Source organism: Gossypium hirsutum, chromosome A12 (assembly GCF_007990345.1).
Source record: "Gossypium hirsutum isolate 1008001.06 chromosome A12, Gossypium_hirsutum_v2.1, whole genome shotgun sequence".
Taxonomy (NCBI): Eukaryota; Viridiplantae; Streptophyta; class Magnoliopsida; order Malvales; family Malvaceae; genus Gossypium; species Gossypium hirsutum.
This window is the reverse complement of record NC_053435.1, coordinates 6061973-6071096: the sequence shown is the minus strand read 5'-3', so window position 1 is coordinate 6071096 and position 9124 is coordinate 6061973.

The following is a 9124-nucleotide window of genomic DNA, read 5'->3' as shown; positions in this document are numbered from 1 at the left end:
TAAATTGAATTAAATATAAAAGGTTAGGGCCAATTTAAAATAAAAATAAAATGAAATCATAAATTTAAAAAAAAAACGGAAGGATCGATTGGGAAATTTGCCCATTTATCAAAAACACACGGATCCTCCCTGGGTCATCGGGTCAACGTGCGGATCCTCTATTGAAACGGTGTCGTTTTAGTGCTTATTGAACTAAGCCAAAACGACACCATTTTTGTAATGCTATATATGTCAAAACTTAACCCAAAATTCATTTTGTAATCAGTTTTTAAAAAAAAAAACTTTGAAATCCTCTGAAAGAGGAGAAAAGGGAAGCCTTCCGGCCATTGGACTGCAAGCGCTTACGAGCTGCACGCGCCGCCGTACACGGCGGTTGGAAGGCTAAAAGCCTTCGTTCCTTTCGGCGAATCGTAGGTAATCCCTTCTCCCTTTTAAACTTAACCCTTTTTTTTTTTAAAATGATTTATATGCGTTGAATAGATAAGAAAAAAAATATAACAAAATCACATTTTTTTAAGTAAACAACTGCTTCTTATTTCTTTCTTCTGTGTATATATGTGTGTATATTTTTTGTATCTGTAAAAATTGATCCTTGTTACAGTGAAATGATTCGGCTTTTATAGCCTCTATTTACAAGTTTGGTTTATTCCCTATTCAATTTCTTGCCTTGTTTGCTGTGTTCTTCTTTCTTTTTTTGCAAGTGACGACGAGGAGACTAGCGATGATCGGTGTAACGCCCCAATTTTCGGGAATTCTGTGAATGTTGGCATAGGTTTAATTATGTTAGTGGGCCTCTAGAAAGCCCAAACTTAAGATAGAACCCGACAATTTTAGTTAATTTTTGTTCCATAAGAAAAATGGGGTGAAATTATGAAATAGGACCTATGTGAAAATGTTTGAAAATGCTATAGGCTAAATTGAAGTGGCCAAATAAATAGGAGTGCAAAATAGGAGGATTTGCATGACAAACCTCCCATTTTACATGAAGTGGCCAGCCATCATGTTGTTGTAGACAAAATGTACACTTGATATCCATAATTTATGGTACAAATTGATAATAGGTTAGGTAAATGTTCAATGATAATAGGTTAGGTAAATGTTCCATGATAATGGGTTAGGTAAATGTTCCATGATAATGGGTTAGGTAAATGTTTCATGATAAGAATTTCATGTCTTTTGTATTAAAGAATTAAATGGATGAAATATGAAGTTTTATTAAAAGAAAAAGGGGTGAAAAGAACAAAGTTTTGTCCATCTTTGTTCATCATAGCTGAAAGTTAGAGAAGAGAAAGGAGAGGAGAAAGCTCTTGAGTATTTGGTCATTAGGAGGAGGAAAATTGAAGGTAAGTTCTTGGTACCTTGCTTCTATTTTGAGGTTCATGAGTTCTTCTTGATTCTACCTTAACTCTTGAAGTATATTTTGATTTTTAGTTGTGTTGTGAGCATTTAGTCATGAATTAAAATGAAGGAAATGGTTGTTGTTTCATGTTCTTTTGATGAAAAATGGAAGATAGGTGAAGTTGAGCCAAACAAATGAGCATGCATGTGCCTTAGATGTTAAAGGGAAAAATCAGCTAACATGTTGTGCTTTAAAATGATGAAATGGAGATTATACTAAAGTAAAATCATAGATATGTGATGATTGATTGGTGATATACATGTTTAAATAACATGCATGCAAGGTATGTGTGAAAGAGTGATTTGGTAATAAATCTGCTTGGGACAGCAGCAGTAACGTGACTTTGGAAAATCACCATAAATTGTGGGAGAAGAATTAGAAGCTGAATAAATTATGTAATTAAAGCTTATTGAGTCTAGTTTCTAATGAAATAAACAAGAACATATTTTGAATTCTGTACAATGAGAAATTTGATTCGTAATGAAGGGTGGTCAGATTAGTCAAACAGAGAAACATGGGAAACTTTGAGAAAATTCTGGTATTGATTGGCTAAACCAAAAATTCTAAAAATTTTATGGATAGAAGATATATGAGTCTATTTTCAGGGAAAATTAACAGAACTTGATTTGGAGTTTCGTAGCTCCAGTTATAAATGATTTAGTGACTGTTGCTTAGGAAGACAGCTTGCAGTGAAATTATGATTATGTGGTAAACATTGACAAAAATTTGTTAATGAGTTGCTTATTGATTTCTTATAAGCTTACTATGATCTGTAGGTGTGGTTGGCTGAATATTGTAAGGGGTTAATACGTAGTTTGTATTTGAATAGTTAGATTAACGTGTTAGTAATCCAATTGTAGGCGGTTCGTGTGTGGATCTCGTCAGCATATCGTCACAAACAGGTGTGTAACTGACACCCTCTCATAGACTAGATTGGCAAAAGCCGAAAAGTCGAAATGCCGAAAAGTCGGTATTTTGGGAATTTGCGAGTGTGCGAATGCTCGTAAGATAGTTGGGTTTGTATATTTGGTAATCTAAAGTAATAAACTGCAGTACGCGCGATTTCGTACATTTTGATAATTTGGGCTTAATGGGCCAAAGATCGGGTTCATGGGCCAACGGGCCCAATTCGGTAAGTATGCGCGGTAAGTGTTCTGATAGTACGTAAATAGTTAGGATATGCATGAAAACGCTAAAAGTAGCCAAATTACTATAATACCCCTATGTATGGAAAATTACTGTTATACCCCTAGGTGTAAAATTACCGTTATACCCATAGGGTTAATTTTGACTGAAAAGCATGACGATCTGATTCTGTATGATGTATGCCATGATTATATATCTGTTGCATGGGGACATGGGTTATATTATGGAGGAAGCGTTCTGGTGGCTATGCCACAAATACCTGATCTAGTTTCTCTGCCACAAATATCTGATCTGGTGGCTCTACCACATATATCTGTTCTGGTGGCTCTGCCATGATTATCTGTATCTGGTGACTCTGTCACATTGTCTGTTCTGGCAGCCATGCTACAAATTCTGTGGTGTGTAGCGGTTGGGTGGGTTGAGTTGTCTCCCCACACGGTGTAAGGTTGGTACGGGGGTGTATACGGTTGGATATGGTTGGGTTTCTGCATAAACATGTAATATCTGTTTTGTTCTGTTATGGGCCTATGGGCTTTATTCTGAATTTTGTTCTGGGCTAAGGCCAACTTATTCTGTTTCTGTGGGTTGAGCTGATTTAGACTATGGTTGGGTTATTTTACACACTGAGTTTCCCCAAACTCATCCCTTTTATTTTCATCCACGCAGGTAATCCCCAACCATAGTGGGTTTGGGGCTGTGAGGGAATTCGGAGTGGCCACCTGTTCTGAAAGTTTGATTTTCTTCTGGTGAACTGGACATCCTTTTAATTACGTTTGAGGTTTTGGGCTTTTAAATGTAATAAGGCCGCTTATTTATTTTTGATGGTTTTTAATATGTATTACTAAGATAGGTAATACTTATTTTAACTGTTGAAATTGGATAGCTTTAGGGTGCGTTTTCAAAAACAACAGTTGATTTCAAAATAACACGACAACAAGCAAAGCTTCCGCAATGAAAGTATTTTCCAAAATTAATCACTTTTCCTAAAAATGACTTAATCAAATCGGTTTCCTAGAAATATCCATGACGTTAAGGTGTGGCAATGGCAGTATGCATGTCTAGGATTGGATCCGAAGGGAGCTTGGTACTTAAGCAGTCCGATGGACTCACCACCTCTTTTCCGGTTTCCTACCTGGTGCACAGCTTCCATTCACTTTAACCCTTAATGAATTAATCTTTTGAACATCAAGTACGATTTTCTGGACTTAGAATGGAATTTTTTTAACGTTTTTGATGTGGCATGCCGGATCCGGCCATAACTTCTGGGCCGGGTTTGGGGTGCTACAATCGGGCACTGATAATGGCACACTGGCGTTGATTCGCGCGTCGATCACTGCGCGATACGGGGCCTGGAATCACGGCACTGATGGAGGCATCGATTGGAGAGTGACGGTTGGAGTGCTTGCGGCGCCTAGCGTTTCTGAAACCCTAGGCCTTCTGTCTCCCGTTAACAGATTGGGCCACTTGGGCCCTGTGTATTTTGGGCATCATTTGGTATATAATACGGGCTTGGGTGTAATTGGGCACTGGGTAGTTTTAGGTATCTGGGCTAAGGGTTTTAGGCCTTTGGGTGCAACCGGGTATAGGGCTAATCGGGTCTTGGGCTATAAATGTAAGTGGGTTTTGTAAATGGACTTTATTATTTAATAAGTTTTTTTTGTTTTGTTTTTTTACTTATTTATTTATTTATGGGCCGACAAATTTGGGCTATTACAGTGACATTTTATACCCGGACCTGTTCATTGGGTCGGGTATAAGTTGTTATATGAGTGTTGTTAAAGTCAAGCCTTTGAGCTTCTAGAAGTGGCCACACTTCCACTTACATAGGTAAATCCCATCGAGAGTATTCTCGTAATTACAACACTAACATGTTATGGTTCTCTTAAGAGTATAATGCTTATCCTTCCCTTTATCATTATAGATACCTAGCGCTTTTCATCCTGGGATGATATTATATTTTTTATAGTGCTAGCACTAACATACTGATTATTTACTTTTTCTAATTGAATTTAAGACTTGATGTTATACCAAGTGTTAATTTGAATTCCCATCATGGGTGACTCAAATATTATAGGCTTGTACCTCATCCCTAAATTTCTAAATTTTCAACATAGCTATGTTAATTATCTCTACCACATGGTGAAACTTTATATTTATTTGTGTATTGAAAATTCACAAGACCAACATCCCCACCATGTTCAGTTACCCATTCTTCCGCAAAAGACTATTATCAAGGGTATCCTTTCTATTATTGTCAAATTACAGTGACCATTTTATCTTTTCTTATCATGACTATTTCATATTTGACTACTTTATTTATTTCTTGATATCCAAGAAATTAATTCCACAATCACCAAATATATGAAATCATACATCAAGTCTTTTTCACCAAGTTATTGTTGTAAAGAGGCCTCAAATCTCTCGGTGAAACCAGACAACATATTTGTTATTTGTCATAGCTTCTTTTCAAAGTCTATACATGGCTTTAGTTTTTTTTTTTTGCATTCATAGTCAAATAACATTATTTTTCTCAACATACCATATATATACAAATGTGTAACATATATAGTCATATTGAAGGACCATGATTTGTCCAATCAAGTGATTAGAAAACCACATATTTATTCACCCTTCACCATGGACATTATCAATTATTTTTTTACTATAGTCAAAACCATGTCAATCACCTAAATGGGTCAAATAACATTTATATTGCTATTCCCATACTCGCTAGATCTTTGATTCATGGCTTCCAAAATAAATTTCAAAGTTTACCACATTTCAAAATTTTATAGAACTATGAGATTATAGATCATATCCAAGCCATACATAAAAAACCACATGCATAATATGATCTAGATTTTAAATATTTATTATCACGTTATATATTCTCACCAGAAAAGTTTATACCAGAACAGTGATCTTATTATATAAGTCAATGTTTTCCACTATTCTACATTGACTAGAAAAATTAACCATGCATATGCATATAACTTATTTCATTTCTGGTTATTTAACAAAAACAACAAGCAAAATAATTTATATTATATGATCATCTACAAACTTTCATTTTTAGCAAAGAAAATAATGTTTTATCAATATAATCCAAATGCTAGTTACTAATATCATGATTTAAATAAACAAATAAATTCATATTTCAAATTAAATATATATCATAAAAAAGAAAGAATACTTTTGTACTAAAAATTTCACTCACAAATTGGATGGAATGAGTTAAATTTCAATTCTCCAAACTTATTGCTTATATATAATGCACTAATAGGTGCATAAATGACTCTTTAAAATGACATTAGTTTTCAAGTTGCACTTTTTGGTTTCATGAGATTATTTCAATCCAACCCTTTGAAAGTAATTGTTGGATTCAATAACACAACTTTTTGGCTTAGGAAGGCTTTCCCAAATAATTGGATAGAAGCTTGTTCAACTAATGTTTGAACCATGCATCAATATTAAGAAAAATATTATTTCAATCCATTAATAGATCATTTCCTAGCCATGCATTTTCATTCCATCCATCTTCCTTCTTTCTTTCTTGCATGATATATAATATATATTATATAATTTTATACCAATCATAATTATGCATCTTAAGTGTCATGCATATAATGAGCTAGCATTTGATTTTTTTTTCAAGTAATTGATGCATGAGACACCCACATCTTTTTTTATAATGCAATTCAATAAACAAATAAAAATTGAAATCTAATTCATGCAATAAGAGTAAAACAATAAATTTGACATGCATTTTCTTGCGATAAAGATTTCTTCTAAATTAAAATTTGACAAGATTGCTGACCTTCATGCAACCAGATTTGCTGATATCTATCCTCATAATACCATACTTGTAGTGGCATGTGAATGCATATCGAATAGACAAGCCTTTTTTAATTTCTCATAAATTGCGAAAATAGAACCTTAAAATTGTTGATATATGGAGATAAAATAAACTTATGAGAAATTAATAAAGGTTTTAAGACGAGTATAAATGTCACTTTCTTTAAGGTTCTATTCACCCCCATTTATATTATGGTGTGCAAAAGAGTTACTGACAAATGAACCTCGAGGATACGATAAAGTCCAATGACTATCAACGTTTTGCATTGACGAAAACAGTCCACTGAGCATTGAGCAGAGCGTAGCAATGATTTCAATTTCTATAAAGAATTTCAGTAGTAATTCTTTATAGAACAATCTAGGAATATAAAAGATGGTGGGAGAAATAGAAAGAAACTTTGTTTCTATGTTTTAGGTGTGTCATACAAATAAAAGTCCACTCCTATTTATGGGGGAAGTCTCATGTCTCTTCATAGGGACATAACTACCCAAATGGATAGTCATATATTTAACAATAAACATAATTATTCAAGTATAATTATAACTATTTGTTAATAATCAAATAACATAACTTTTGAATTTAAGAGACAAAACTCATCACTATAAATAGTGTTAACGTCTGGTTAATAATCAAGTGACATAACTGTCAGTTACTTATAACTTTCATTTATAACTATTTAAACACTATATATATATATTTGAAAACGTTCCAACGGCGAATTTCCATAGTCGAGGACACAAGCACTCAGACTATGCCATGGTGCCATGGTGCTAACATAACAGGGCTACTCTCTAGTAGAATCAAAGCCGCCATGTCGAGTCAATCGACGAGACAATAGTGTGAGTGCAAAACTAGTGGAATGTTGATTGATGTGTTCCTCTTTGAATATTTGGTAGTGGACCAGGAACCTTATAATGCGATAAAGACGAGACGGTTCACATTTGAGATTAATTGTTAGCTGAGAGAGTCATGGGGCTTCCATGCTTGTCAATAGTGTTAGTAATCCCAAGCTCAATTCAGGGGCGACATTAGAATTTTTTTTAGGGGGAGCTGAAATTAAATGGTAAATTTTACGATATAAAAAAAATGCAATTTCACCATTTTAATAGCCTATATCTTTATAATTTTTAAATGATTAAATCAAAATTTTATATTTTAAGAGGACCAAAGTGTAATTTTACATTTACTAATTTTTAAAATTTTACAAAATTTAAATTAGAAATTTTCTATTTTAAGGGAAATCGACCCCTGCCAGCCCTTAGTTTCTCCCTCGGGTCAATAACACATTTAACTACCGCCATCTTAGCATCTCCAAATGCATAATTCCAAATACTTATATTTGCTTCTTTTTTTTTATCACCTTCTTCTTTTCCTATCACTTATATTTTCCATCCCTTTGAAAACAATACCTAAATCTTGATGTTGAAAGCTCCACTGTGTAGGAGCAAAGAGTAACCTATTTGTGAATTTTTAAAGAAAAGGTGATTCTTCGATAAGATCTAATGACTAGGTATCACTTACTTTTCACACCATTCACGTTGGAATACCTGGTTATTACCTTACCCACTATGTTTTGCTAGCCTTCTTTCCTATTACAATAATAATTGTTTTAATAATTAAATATTACAATAATAATTTTTTAAATTTATAATTAAAATTTAAAGGAAAATAATAATGAAATTTAATATATGATTTTTTTAGTTAGCTACTAAGTGAAAGAAAATAGTTAGAATGTTATACATTATGTCTTAATTTTATTTTATTAAAATATTAGTAAAAATATTCATTAATATTGAATATTTAAATAATAGCAAAGCTATAATTTGGGTTTCTTTTACAAAAATAATATATAAAAAATTATATATGTAAACTAAAGGAATCAATAGCCTTTAAATGAGACAGATTTCTTCACTTCTGTATATGATAATAGCATTTATAATCTTAAAAATAGAGGGACTAGAGTGATTATTTTAAAAAAATGAATATACTTTAAAAAGAAATAATAAATAAAGAAGGGTTTATGATGAAATTTCCCCAAAAACATGTGCAATCCAATTCCGATACATTTGGTGCCGCGCGGCACTCTTATGTCACTTTTTTTTTCTACAATCACCATTTTTTTAAATTTTAAATGGGAAAAAAGTTCAAGCGGCAACCAATTTCATTGTAGAAAACATTCCATGTTTGTAAATAATTTAAATCCAAAAACATTTGTTTAGTTGATTTTTTATATTATTTTTATAAAAAAAACCCCTATAATTTGACATGAATAAAAAGTGTATTTTCATATCTAATAACATATTTTTCTTATATTCAAAAATTTAATGATAAAAATAAAACATTATTCAGAATTGAATGAATGTAAAAAACAAATAAGATTTTAGTTAAAATGGTAAATTGAGATATTAAAAACCACAATATTTTATGTTCAAATCCCATCTTTTATGTGTATTTCTTTAGGTTTTGTATAAAATATAAAAATAAAAATACTCTTAAAATAATATTTATTACTTTATAAAAAAATTAAATTTTTAGTAATTTACCAACTAAATTGAGACTTGATTGATGTGTGACACTAACTCAATTAAACACATAAAATAGTATACATACATAATTAAAATATATGAATTACTCTTTTGGCTAAATATATATTATCAATTATTTGGATAATTCAAATATTATTACAATAAATAATTTTAATCAAATTGGTATTCATATAATAT